Genomic DNA, 15,332 nt, shown 5'->3' on the forward strand with positions numbered 1-15,332 from the left:
GGCACAAATTCTGACATTGACCATTGCCATGTTCTTTGTCTTCTTTAAGGGCTCTGACCATAGTCAGAAAATTGATTTTAGTATCTGAACATAAAAGTTATGTTTTAGATTCTTTAACACTTTTAACAAAGAATTGCCTTTATAAATTGCTTTTTAATCAAACCCCTTAAGAGTAATTAAGAACTTAATTGCAAAAATGACGTTATGAACTTTAAAAAGACGTTGATAATACAGGGTGTCCCTAATTAAAGTATCGAGTTTGAACATGCGATTGAGTAGAAAAGTTTGTGTGTGTTATCGCTAAAATATAAGAACGTTCTCCATCACACAGGCTTATTACAAAAAGTAGTTACAACGTATAAATTAATCGTAATGACAAAGAAAAAAGAGGGAGAGCTTGAACATCGCGCAGAATTGACGTTACAGTTTTTGACATCAAACAAATCCGGGGGTTTTGACGTAGATTTTTGACGTCAAAAAATTAGAAGTTGCAAATTTTTTAATTTTTCCTTCCCCTTGTTTATTACACTGCTTCCTGTGTATAATGTTTTCAGACATAAATTTGATATTTTTGAATCACTGAATCTATCCTCTTTTAAGAAATACCAAACTTGCTTAGATTTGTAAGTTTGTAAAAACGTTTGAAGCGATAATGTAAAGGTTACTTTTTTTACATGTTTTTGAAAATTTGACAAACTTTAAGAGAGCAGGAACGATACAAGTTGAGTAGCTTTCAATTTCCCACCCCTCTAAAGAGAAAGTTTAGCCCTTTCTCTTTTCAACGGTGTATAAATTTATGTATCGATTAAGACAATTTCCATCGACTTTTTTGTCCTAAAGATAGGCACTGTCACTCTGACGAAAAAAAAAAAGGCTGATAAATTCTGACGTTAATGACAAAAATGATGACAGAGATTTAAGTATATTTGGACAATTTTCCCACCCATCGCAAGTGAAAGAGGATAAAAAATGCTAAAAAATGATATATAAAAAAGTACAGGTTGTAATCCAATTTCCATCGATTTTTTTGCCTTGAAGTTATATCTTTTTTCAAATGCTGTAACGTCAATTTTAACTTCACGTTTCAATGGAAGCGCAATTTCGAAAAAGAAATCCCTTTTTTTTACAAATCACCAACACATATCTACTCTCATTCTCTTTAGCATTTTTTACTTCTAAAATAAATAAAACTTACTGGTTATCCTTGGGAGTTTTTGATGTCCAAAAATGAATCACCATTAATAAAAACAAAGTTTAGATAAATAAAGCGTCCCATCGAAAACTGAATTTCGAAGGGAGGAAAGTCTGTAGTGAAAACTGAAGCAAACAAAGCATTCCATGTCTATACATACATACCTCTTACAACCATATCTCAATGTAATAAATTTTATAACTTTCTGTTTTCAAAGTCTTTTCAAAATATGAATAAGATCACAATATTTTAGGTTTAATTTTTAGAAAATGTTTCCTTCTCAAAACCAAACTCACAAATGAATTCAATGTTTTGATTGCAACATTTTCGAATCTTTCGAATGCGTGACGCAATTTGATTGGTAGAAAATAGAACTCGCGCGAAAAACAATGCAACGACTTCATTTTTTAGATGACAAAAATTGCAACATCAATTCTGCGCGATGAATACAATTTTGTGAACACGCACATAAAACTTTCTACTCAATCGCATGTTCAAACTCGATACTTTAATTAGGGACACCCTGTATGTTGCATCAGCTTCTTTTATAAAAAGTGCTAAGTTTTAATGGGTAATTAACTTTTTTGTTTCGAACTTTTTTCAAACTGTCCGCAAAGAATTGAACTATTTTGAATTTTGCGGAAAATTTTTCTAAAAAGATGTGTCAAAAGTTATGACTGTTTTTTTAAGCAAAATCCAGATGAAAAATTGATGAAAAACCACTATTTTCAAGATTTCGAGACAAAGAAGAATTTACAAAAATTTTCCGCAAAAATTTTTATTGTTCGGTAAAGGATACACCATCTACTGCGAAAAATTTTTCAAAATGTTTTTTCTTCGCCGAAACTAAGCTCTTCAAAGTTGAAATACTCTTCCTCGCAAAAGTCTTCATTTTCTTCTTCATCAAATTTTTTCAATGCAATTTTTGAATTTTCAGATTCAGGAATAGTTTGTCTAATAGAAAATGTATAACATGCCATAGTTTTGTTGGTTACATCAGTCAGAAAACACATTTTAAACATGGCAATTATGAAAAATTCACTACGGTCAGTGCCCTTAACCATCTGTCTTAGATATTCATACATGGAATGCAACGGTTGAGAGTATATTCAGAAAGTAATAGCCGATATTTGTACCAACCGCTGTTGATTTATTATTGATGAAACTGAACAAATCATGTGATACTATTGTCGAAAGATCCACTGCAGAGTCCACTAAACGTTTATGCAACTTCGCCCAAGTTTCAACGGTTTGATTGTCGACGAGGTTAGTAATAGTAGACATCGCTGATAATGTAAAAATTATCAATAATTTTCAATTAGTTTTAATTTCAATTAGTTTTAATTTCAATCTTTGTCTTATTTTTTAACCAGAGGTCAAGGGTAGTACCTAGAGAGTACTACCGTGAAATCGAATCCTTAAGCACTTTAGGCGTAAAAACTTTCGCGAACAGAAACGGTTTTTCTTGACAAAATAGAAAATCTGTAAGACTTTTAAATAAAATGTAACACTTATGGCACTTTTAGGCATTATAAGTAAAAAAACAAAAGTTATAAGCCAATTCAAGAAGTCCCTCTAAGCCACTTTTTCCATGTGAAAATTTTCATTTTTGCGTCTTAATTCGCGAAAGTTTATGCTCACGAAAAAATTTTTTTCATCAAATCCGTAAAAGTAAATGTCGTAAATTTTGCGATTCTTAGACCTCGCGAAAGTTTCTGGCAAAACTTTGTACGCCAAAAGTACAATTACAAGATAATTTAGCAAAATTTGTGTAGAATTGGGTGGAAATCGACCCTTGCTTACAGCCCTTAGAGTGAAATTTCTATCATATTTTCTCATTTCGACCCAACTTACATAAGTCGTCAGCCAGGTAGCCCCCATCACAAACGTCGACCTATTCCCACGTTTTAAATAAAGGTTTAAAAAAAGGAGCGAGAATTTTTCGTTAAAGGTTGTATTTTTAGTTTTATTTGGGTTCAAAGTCACTCGTCCGCCAACTAACTCCATCTAACTGGCCCATCCACTCTAATCCTGTAGCGAATTTTATTTTATAATAACCGTCTATATTGTAGGAGCGCGATTTTGTAAGGGAGAGACAACCAATAATGTTAACTTACCGAATGAGATATATGTCGGAAAGTGTTATTCATTTTTTCAATTTCGTTTGATTTGTAAAATATACACGGATCAGTGTAGCAGGAGTCTAATTACCTGAAAAAAATTGAAAATATGAAGATATTAAGATTGATGTAATTGAAAATTGAGAGGAAAAGTAAAATTACGTAATGTACAATGTGGTACTTACTTAGAGTCACTTTTACCACTTTCATTTTAAATATGTTATACATTACATAATATCCTTTGGTTAGCCTGGATATCCAGACCGTAAACTATTTCACCGTCTAGTTTTTTAAAATCTTGTCTCAGGTTTACGATCTGGTCGAAGTAACTCGTCTGCAGGGATATCTGTCCCTGCATATGCGAGTGTCTCTAATTGGTCAGTACGCGCCCAATCACTGAGCAGAATTTTCGCGGGGTTTTTGATATTTTTCGATGCACGCGCATAATTTATGGAAAAAGCTGACCTTGCAAAAAAAGATAAACAAACGAAAAAGAAAACACAAGTTCATTTCTAAACAAAATGGCCGCTGGAAAGGAGCCTTTATGAATGTTGCTGATGCTTTGATGTACTTTAAAGTGGTTTTGAAAGTTTATTGAGTTTGTAAAAGAGGTTTTATGGTAAGTAATTATGTGTGTCTGCCTGGGTTTCCAAAGTTTTGAGATTCTGTCAACAAGGGTTTACTCACAGACTGTGTCATTCAAAACTGTATCAGACTTTTTTAGTTGCACCAGACTCTAAAATTTTAGAAACTTTGTATGTTGAGGTAAGAGTTTTTTTTCTGAAATTTTGAGTCTGGATACCCAGGCTATCCTTTGGTGAGTGATATCATTATCATCAAAAAAAATTAAACTCTGGTTCGTTTTATCGGGTGATTAAAACAGGACGGTATCTTGACTTACGTATATCATCCTATCATGAATAATACATAAAAATATTTAGAGAGCTTACCTGGAGAGGATAAGTGCAGATTATGTTAGTGTCGTGTTAGTGATCTGAACGACTCAGTGTTCACTTTCAGCATGTCTAATTTTGCTGAAATTTTGCCTGCAAGCTTGTTTCGTCAGTACCTAATATTTGTCAAAATATTGAGTCATTAGCATTTTCCAATCGCTAGATACAGTATCCTAGGGCTGTTTAGGCACGATACCAACACGTAGCAAAAATTACCTTCTGTCCCAAAATTACAAATCACGTGGAGTTTCATTTCCAAAATTTAAGCAAAAAGATTTAAAGTGAAAAAGGTTAGAGGGGGAAGAGTGTCCTATATTCGGTATTTTCAAAAATGACGAAGTCATAACGTGGCGATAACGTCATAAATGATGCCAAATTTTTCATCAATGATGCCAAAATTTCCATCAAAGACGCCTGAGAGAGTGGCCAGAAGCGAAATTCCTTACGAAATTCTTTAGTAACTCCTTTGGATATATATATTCCCATGAACATATAAACGACTGACATCCATCTCCTTTGTCTTTTTGTAGAAAAGGCTGCTAGCTTCGTTGCCGCCTCGTTAAAAGGATAAAACGAAACAATACATTCTGACGATATACCACTTGGGAATACCTTGCTAACAACGTCAAAACTTCGACAAAAGTCTCTGTTGTTCTACTCTTCTCAAGTCGTTTATCTATATCATAACGAAGATAACAGAGGCAAAATCATCGAAAGCTTGTCAAAACTCCGACTAATATTTCTAAATTTTGACTTAAAAGTGTCTAATAATTTCCGAAAGTGTCACATTCTAATTTCGATTTTCTTATGAAACAGGCTCTCAACTTTGGCAAGCTATTTTTTTCAAGGGGGGGAAGGGGTTTCAGGGGGTACCCGATTCCGTAATTCCGCCAATTTTTTCTCCAATTTCCGTCAAACCGTCTTAAATTGAACCAAAATTCCGTCACCGAAAATTCCTTTGAAATTCAATATTTTTGTCGAAAATTCCGCAAATTTTGAAAATCTTTTACCATTTCCGAGATTCCGCAAATTTTTTTGCTAAATTCCGTTTTTCCGCACTAAAATTGTCTAATTTTCCGTCTCCGCCAGAGAACCCAATTTCCGTAATTCCGTCTAAATTTTCGCCAAATTCCGCCACTCCGTCCGAAAAAAGGACCGATTCCGCTCCTCCGCCAACCATGAAACCCCCCCTTTCAAGTCATAAAAAAAGTTATTCGAGTGACAAAAGGGATTCAAAAGTATACACGCAGTTGAAATTCTGCATTTCAGAGTTGAAAATGTTGATAAAATATATTGCAAACTTGTGAAAAAATTCGTAAATAATTTTTTTGTACATTAGGAGCAATGTTCAAGCTCTATCAATCCTTTTACCTTAATAATTCAAAGAAATAAAATTATGACGGAATATTGTCGGATTTTTCATACCAATTTTGAAATACAGGTGGCAACGAGGCTCGCTTCAAAGAGACAATAATAGATAGACGTCCAGTCTTTTTTAAATGTTCATGATATTCCATAGCCTGATACTTCTAGACAGTTTTTCAATAGTTTTTACATGGACAATACTCAGGCAGTTCAACTTAATGTGAAATGGATAAGACATGTCCCGGAGGGGCACTCGATTTTGAAAACGACCGTACGTTCGGCCAAAAATCAGGTCTCTAAAAAAAAAGAAAATCGACCCTTATAGTGCAATTTTGCGAAATTATGACGTAATAACATGCTAATAACACAAATCTAGTACTGGTGATACCGAAACTGGTGCTTTTGAAAGGATTTAAATTGCCTTTGCTCCAAAGCTCTTTCTCTTCTTTAGCTGGCACGGCTAGGGGGTGTGGTACAATTGGATCTGATGCCTTATCATTAACCAAAGTATGACAATGGATATTCTTGCAAGCAGAAATTGCCTTGTTACATCCTTGATTTCCTTTTTTGCCCCCATCCTTGACGACAATTTTTCTTCAGTTTCGTTTTCAATATTTCATTTTCGTTGTCAATTTTTTATTTTCGTCGTTAAAAAATTAAAGGAGAATCTAAATGGCACTAATGGGCTTCCGTACATCTACAACACAACGTTGTTCCAGCGTCTATCTAATGTTGACAACGTCCATATAACATTCGATGTACGTTGAAACAACGTATGGCAGACGGGTAGACTGTAATTCATAGCAATGCGTATCAGAAATAGTAAAAATCTTCTTCATAAAAGAAGTCTTTTGAAGAGCTTTACCTTTGTTTTTCAATTCTTTTCCTGGCGGTGGTTGTGGTTTTCAGGCTGATGGATTCTTGGTCAAAGCACAACAATGGAAATTATTGCAAGCTGAAATTGCCTTGCTACATCCAGGTTCTCCCTTTTTGTCTTCCCATCCATGGCGACAACAATATCCATCTCTACCACACCATTGTGGACAGGGTCCGCCTTTGGCAACCTCCTAAACAGTATTTACCTGTGAATTTAAAGAATAAGTTGGACGTTGAATGTTATTGCATTTTACACTTAATCGGTCTACTCTAGTGATATATGAAGACAACAGACAGTCAGAAGTTTTAGTAACATTCAACTTGACTCAACAGTATATTCTTTGCCACGGAATGCCTTTGGACACCAAGGAGATTTAACCTTTCCGAGTTGAAACAAAAACTATGGTTTTACTCTCTAGGAGGTGTTGTTTATTGAAAAACGTAATTTATCTTTTAGTAAGTTAAACCACACTGTTCTGTTTCCAACCAGTTCCGAACGTAAAATACTGAAAGTGAGTAAGTATATTCATCTGGTGGGTGTCGGTGGACCCGGGAGTGAGGGAGTCTGTCCCCTTTTCTATTTGCGCTAAATCTGGGAGGTCGAATGCTGAGGTGGAGCACCACGCCTACTCTCACTTCGCAGTGGCTTACTACTTAGATCAGATTACCCAATCTAAGCTACTCATTCGATGAGTTGGCAGCGACCGGGGATCGAACCTACAATATTTGGACTGTGAGGCGGACGCTCTATCGACTGAGCATAAATTACCACGTAAAATATATTAGATTGAAAGTTTTCTTCACCTTTGTTTTTGAGTTCTTTGGTTTATTTGTCTTCTGGTGGTGCTGCTGGTGTCTCACTGATAGGAGTACAACAATGGAATCTTTTACATGCTGCAGTAGCCTTATTACAACCACGGTCTTTTCCCCATCCTTAGTGACAACAATATCCGTCTTTACCGCACCATTGTGGACAAGGTACGCCTTTACAGCTACAACCTCCCCAACAGTCTTTACCTGTGATAAAAGATAATGGATTTTGTTAAAGAATTCCACCGACTGAAATCTGTTTTTAATGAGCTTGAAAAATTATTTGGTGATTTTTCTTGTAACAGGCCTCATAAAACAAGCGGCACATTAGCCGAAGTTTTGACGCAAATAAATACCTGGTTCTCGATATACGTACGTCAAGATTTTTTTCCAATCGGAAACATTTTCTTATGGGACATTAAAAAGTGTTCTTCTAAAAAGTTACCTTTGTTCTTGATGTCCTTGTCGGCTTCTGAAATAAGAATGTCCTGGGTGGAAAATTTTCGGAAAATTATTAGCGGGGGGGGGGGGGTGGACGGCTATTAGGTACCCGAGAGTAGCTGCACGGTAGAAGTTATCAGCAGTAAATATACGGACGTTCTTATATTCCTGGGGTTTCTTATTCTCCATTCTCTTCAGAACTTTACCAGCAATAGTGATGGTATAGATATATTTCCCTTTGTTGTCTTTATCTTGTTTGATAACCACAGCAATCCATTTATTTTCCAGAAATTTTATCGAATGTTTAAAAAAGCTACGTAGATGACAAATTTAGTTACTTTAAATACTTTAGTTATGTGTATGCGAGTGTAAAAAATCATTTTTTCCAAGCTTGCTCTACCTACCAGTGTTTTGGAATTTCAACTTGATAATCTTGACTTTGGCTGGTACGTAGTATTCATAATTTGGCTATTTTGAATTCTTTCACCTTGGGTTTTGGTTTCTGGAAAACTTCTTTGCCATTCAAGGTGATAGAGTATATGTAGTTATTACCAAATTGTTTGACCTAGTTATGTAAAATAAGGAAAAAAGAGATTATGTAGTTATTTCTAGTACTGTCATTTCCCCTCGTTATTAAAGGATCTTTCGTGAGACGCAACCGCATCTAATTGGTGTGTTTGGTTCAAAGTAAGATAGATAGGACTTTGATCTTTTTGAGAGAGAGCCCACAAATAACGCCTGGCAATAAATATTTATTGCCAAAAAGCTGACGTTTTAGGCAGAACTCATAATCCCCAAAATAGGCAAAAAATTGATGATTTTCAAAAGTCAACAAAATTGATTTATAAATAATTGATAAATTTCGAAATTTAGTATTTTTGACAGGCCTATTTTGAAAACTTATTTAGGAAGCCCCCCCCCTCCCAAGTCGACCCGCGATTCACGTATTCACGCGCGAAAAAAAACATTTTCACGTTCACGCGCCTATTTTGCTTTTATATCTTTGGTTAAAACGATCGTGACCTTATTGGGTTAAATATATGACCTTTTTTATGGTTTCTTTAAGCAATTTGACCTATTTTTATGCCAAATATTTCCGCTAATGTGAAGTTTTCTGCAGTTTTGTGACCTAATTCTCGATAGCGTCGACCTTTTAAAGCATTATTTACAGCTATTTGAGCTTTAATAAAGCAATTTTTTAGGTTACAAAGAAATACCCCTCTGAGGCAGTGTTTGGTGTGGGATTTGCTGCCTCGCAGACCCGTAAGAAGTCCTTTGTAATTTCAAATCGAGGTAGTCCCAATCATATGGTTTGAAAGGTCTTAGACTTTAACACAATCTCAAGGTGGAGCGGTAGTACAAGCAGAGGGCGCAAATTACAATATTTGAGCCCTATGTCATGGAAGAAAATGTACAGAAAACAACAACGCAAGTGAAGTGAGCGCGAAATTTTTTGACTCTCAGTCCTTTTATGACTGAAAAACGCGGCCTTAAGACGCTATTGTTAGTCAAGTATGCCTTGTTTGGTCGTACACAATTTTTTTGAAAATTTTTGATTTTATTTAACACTGACCATTTGTTGCCAAAAATCTGGTACGGTGAGCGACGTACCTGCCGTACCCGGTGCGGCATTCCAAGAGTTTCGCCCAAGAGAAAACTTTTAAAATTTAAATGCCTAGATTGCTTGAAAACGCATCATGTGTATCATTATCTATGAGAATTTCTTTTTAATTGTTCGATGCTGCATATATACAAGACGTTCTAGAACTACCCTAAACTACTTACTTTGCATTGCAAATTATTAAAAGAGCAATAATCCTCTAGATCTCTAAGTTAACGCGGTATCATTTTGTGTATTGTATTGTAGTAACAATATAAGTGACTACGGAGAGACGACCATTATTAAACGCTGACGGAGAAAATTTTCTCTAGACTATTTGTTTTGGCTAAAGACGCTCTCGTTGGATGCAGTATTTGCATCACAAAAATTGTCATTAAAAATGAAAAAATACGCCCTCAAAAAAATAACAGAAAATATTTGTTTAGATATCTGTGAGAATTTTAATGTTATAAATTTTTGATTCCTTTGAATGACTTAACCATGACAATAACTTAAATATGACAATAAGTTAATCCAAAACTATGCGAACAAAGCGAGCAAGAAATTTTTACAGATTTAGGTATCGAGGTATCGAGATATATTTTTAGAGTTTCATTGTGTTTTAGACAATGATTTGCTTTTCATGTTCACGCTAAAAATCTCGATTCACGAATTCACGGTGGAAAATTCTTATTTTCACGTTCACGCTGATATCTGAATTCACGTATTCACATGCTAAAAAAGTCCAATTCACGTATTCACGTCACAAAAAAGCCTCATTCACGTTTCACGCCAGCCCCTGGGGGAGCCCCATTTAGGCAGAAAGGGGTAACGAAATTAGAAGGTGTATTTTAGGCGCTCCATCTTCCTCCCAAAAAAACTACCGCTATACCTGTTGTATTCCAATTGTGGCAATTTTGTTTGGTGGTATTTCAGGGTAATTGTAATACGAGGGATACGAGCTCCAATTTAACAACAATTGTTAGTTGGGTCAACAGATATTCTCATGATGTTAGACCAGACTCTCGGTTTAATGTCTAATTGTAACGAGAATGCCTTCTTTATAATCGGGATACCCATAATGAAATTGTTTCGCTTTGGATCAGTTGCTGTTTAAGAAAGATTGTGAAAAATTTCAATTTCTGGATTATTTGTGTAAACATTTTTAGATTGGTATATTGTTTATAAAGTTGTTTTAATTAATTCAATAGCATTTTTGGACATTTTTTGTAAAACCAAGCCGAGGAACAAGTTAATGTTTTTACTACGCCGACTTAGAAATAATAATAGTGTACAGTATTTCATTTGTAGCGGTTCAAATAGATTTTTCTCATTATCAAGTCTGCATTGCATCACTATTCTACATTTTTCCAGGATACGAAGCCGAGATTTAAAGATGCACTAAGGTATAACACTTATGCCCATAAGCCACACTTACTTCGAACATTGTGGAAAGCTTCTTCAGAACCAGTTGTCTCCGTTTTATTGAGATGAACATATTTCACAATTAAAAGAGAAATAAGTTAGCACGTAATTCTGTCGTCAAAATGGTTGAATTATTATCCAATACATAAGTGATCAGATAATGATCACCATGCCATGTGATATCCATTGATTTATATTCGTTGACATTGTACTTCATCTCGTTTTTAACTTCGTAGAATTGAATTCCTTAAGTGAAGAGTGTTTTGTACTGGCATCCAAGTGGTGCTCATCTTATCACCGATGTAAACTGGTAGAATGGTAGAATGTCCTGGTGATATATGATGCTGAAATGAAAGTCATTAGTTTTAAACTTTCTAAGCTTGTTAATTGTAACCGGCAAACAGAAATCCTTTACAACACCCCTGTCTCGGTGCCCCGGTAGAACTTTTTTCCCCAGTGTGGATGAAAATTTCTATCAAAATACCAATGGGGATAGAAAATCTATTGTTTCCAATTCGAAAATTCCAGTGGGGATGGTTTTGGAGTGCAATTTTTTACATTCAGTTTTCAATGGAGATAAAACCATTGAGCAATTTTGCAGTGGGGTTGAAATTGTAGGATATTTTTTCCACCGGGGACGATTTTTTGGCCTTTCTACCGGGGGAGGCGGGGTCCACCGGGTCTGTGACACAGGGGTGTCTTACATCTAGACGGAACGGTCACACTTTTTGATTTAATCAAAATCTGACTTATAAATTGTCGTCTCTACTACATATTTGGAGTAGGATAATAAAGTATGAGATTAATAAGTCAGAGCACCAGGTTTGCAGCCTTTGTTAAAAATGATAATGGTCAGTGTAACCCGGGTTCTAAACTGTTACATTAGCTCGAATGTTAAATCTTATCAATCACGAAAATGAAAAAGGTTAAGTTGGTGAATTATCAAGAAAAGAATTGCAAGAAAGAAACAATAAGAAGACTTACAAGTATAGGGTGCAACAACCGAAAAAAACTGATACTTTGAACAACGAAGCTGTTTCACCAAGATATGACAATGACATTGGTAATAAACGCCAAGATTTTCATAATTATCAACAATCAAAGGACTGTGACACATTCACTTGAATCTCTTGAACAATTTTTTTGTTTTGATCAAGTACCAAATAAGAGGTTTGGTTCAAAGGCTGGTGATATTTGAACGTGCACCCTTCTACATAGTGATCCCGTCTTCGTTGAACTCTTTGTAGTTTGGTGAGGTGAGGATTTCTGAGGAATAAAAGTATGGAAAAATTAAGTACGGCCAACATCTTAAGAATCATTGACAGAGTCAAATATCAGCTTAACTCATAAAAACTTTGTGGCACTCCAAAATTTCCAATTTAATGTTCTATACAACAACATAAACGTTAAAGATTGAAAGAGCTTTGCTTGTTGAAATCAAAGTACCTAGCTCAACGTAAAGCATGGATTTTCCCGATAAAAATCTTTCTTCACCAAACTGGACCATTGAAAATCACCAGTCCCAAGATAATAACTGTACACGTGAATAGGTAGTACTTGATCCAAGATTACATGAGTGGTCACCATAGGTGGTGGCGTTGCTTCCGTCCCATTGAGGATGATCTTGATTTATTCAGCCAAACTTCCATTTCTAGGGGATACGTAGTTACAACCAATGACAGCGAGTCGTTGATTAGCAAGTCTTTGAAGCATGGGAGTGCTGGTGAAATTGACGTGATTACCTAAGATTAGAAATCAAATATTCAACAAGACTCCTCAATATAAGATCTTCACGTACCTTCATAAGAAGATTGATGTTTACTTCGTAGTTTAAGCTTGTTGGGGTTAAGGCCCGGGGAGGGGGGTAAGGTCGTATTAGAAATTCAGAGAGTGTGTATTTGCTAAAGTCTTATCAGACCAGGATTTCCTTTTATTTTCAAAAGGCTTTTAAAGCAACATACTTTAAAAGCAGCATAAATTAAAACAAAAGGCCAAGGGCATGAAGGCCCAGAGTTTAAAAACCAATAACAGGGCTTTCTCATATCTAGTTTGTTTTCGCTTCCTTGAAGGCCGGGTTTTATTCCTTACTAGCCTGGGGTCCACTTAAAAGCTTTTTTATAGACTGGATGGCACGATTAAGTGACCTGGTAGTATATATGGTAATATGCTTTTGCCTAGGCGAAGTTGTTTTTTGAAGGTAAAAACAGCATGAAGCAAAATGTTTTTATTTGAGAATAAGGGATTGAAAACCTGTTAATCGTGTTTGTTCTCATTTTTAATTATATCTTTCAACTCCACGTAGTTTTTTGTTGTTTGGAATTTCTGTGTTTTTCATTCAAAATGGCGACCTTGCCAAATGCTCCTAGTTTACTTCAATGGACTCAGCGTCATAAAAAACTATCAAAAAGTAAAGTTCAGCCAAAATTAGAACATGTACAAGAAATGAGAGTTAAATAGCAATATTAATGTATTTATTTCTTTTAAACCGAGCGAACTCAAGGAATTTGAATTGGCTGAGTAAGCTGTAAGATGGGTCGAATTCAAATCTGTCGAGTCGAGTAAACCGAGTATATGCCGTGTATATCAATGTAAGCCGAGTAGATTCAAGTTTAGCCGATTTTTCCGTATATAAATCAGTGTAACAGAGTTGAGAAAATCAATATAAGCTGAATTTTCAAAGTAAATCCGTGAAAGCTGAGAATAGATGCGCAAGTTCGCTGATTTATAACTATTGTTGCACTCCACCTGATGATGATGCAATGATACCTAAAACAGAATAAATAAAAAATAAAACAACATTCATCTGTTGATGTGATTTTATGCAATTGATTGAGCCCCCTACAAAGAATAATTACTTAATTTTATTACTGCCAAGGAGTTTCATTAATTATATAACATAAATATTTGTTGCATCTCCTTTCTATGAAGCTTTTTCTCCCAGACCCCCCTCTTTCGCACTTTAAAGTTAGACCAAGTGATGACTCGCTGTCGCACCACCTTTCAATATAAAAATTATCTTAGTGTTTTTTATTCCCACTGATTCGTAGGGTTTAGAAATCCACAGGGTTGACATGCCAAACAGGCCCTGTTTGGGCCCCACAGGGGGTCCCCGGGCTGAAATGGTCATCAAGGCCCCTTTACAAACGAAAATTTGAAGGTCTGAAATTCTCATATCTAATATGACCAACTGGTAGGGCTTGAAGAGTAGATGAAAAAAGTGGCCTCAGTACGCTCATAGTAAAGGTCAGGTATGTTTTTGGAAAAGTGTTATTATTTAGAATCACTCAAGCATTATCTTCAATTTCAATTTGAGAAAGTGACAGAGAACTCACCTAAAATTGGGTACCAACATTGATCTTCTGTTGCCTATGCCTTTAAGGTTGATTGAGCAGACCAGGACACTGTAAGGAAAACGAAAAGACTATTAGTAACTGTCTGAAAATAAACCCTCTCCAGGGTGGTCATTTTTCACTGATTACACCCAACTCAGTTCTCGCCAAAGTTAAAACTTCTCCTGACTTGTTTTGTGTCAATGCTTTTTTGACGCATCTGGGATTAAAACAAAGATTCTTAAATTTTAGGGTAGACTCAAACCCACTCCCCCTCTTGGGTCACTTTTTGAAAATGGTTTGGCGAGAGGGAATTCTGGGTTATATGATGTAATCCTTCTGGCCTCAGAGTACTGTTGCTCTATTACCACGTTCTTTTGAGAGAAATTGTGACCTGTGTTTCGAACTAGCCAGTCAAACGACAATCAAACCAATAAAATACCAGCAATACTGTAGACCTTTTGATTATACAGCAACAATATAAAAAATCCTATGCATCCCCTATTTTGCATACACGCAATAGATAAGAAAATTTAAACAACTATTGGGGCTGTCCACATTGTATTATTTGTGCACTGAAAATGTTGAAAATTGGGTAGCCCCGTCCCTGTTCATATATAATATAATATATATACCTTCCTATAATATAGGACTAGGCCTCAGTGAAGCTGAGGATCGCAGCACAATAGTTTGACAGAAAAAAAACAATATCAAATTTTACTCAAAATACTACGCCATTTAAGGCGGTCGCAAGCCAAAACATCCCAACCATCAACGTTTATATTAGCAAACCGCAAGGATTTCTTCAACAGCCTTCCAAAAGTGAATTTAGGGCATCCTCTAGGTCTTTTAGAGCGAACCCAACAGGTTAACATCTTACGAGGGAGTCTTTCCCAGGGCATTCTAAGGACATGACCAATCCAACGCAGCTGTTGTTTGACAACATAAGAATCAACCCCTTTGAGATCAACTCTGCGAAGCAAATCATCTGTACTAATGTGCTCTTTCTAGGTGCGAAATCGGTTTACATGACACATAGCACGAACACAACGATTGTAAAAAGCACGTAATTTAAGAAGAATTCTTTCAGAAAGACACCAGCTTTCTGACCCGTAAAGAAGAATGGGAAGAAATAATGCATGTCTCATAAATTTTACCCTTGATTTTAAGTATCTGTGACATTTTTGGCCCCAAAGACAGGAGTGCACCAAACGCATTACT

Source organism: Clytia hemisphaerica, unplaced genomic scaffold, assembly GCF_902728285.1.
Source record: "Clytia hemisphaerica strain Z4C2 unplaced genomic scaffold, Clytia hemisphaerica genome assembly, whole genome shotgun sequence".
Taxonomy (NCBI): Eukaryota; Metazoa; Cnidaria; class Hydrozoa; order Leptothecata; family Clytiidae; genus Clytia; species Clytia hemisphaerica.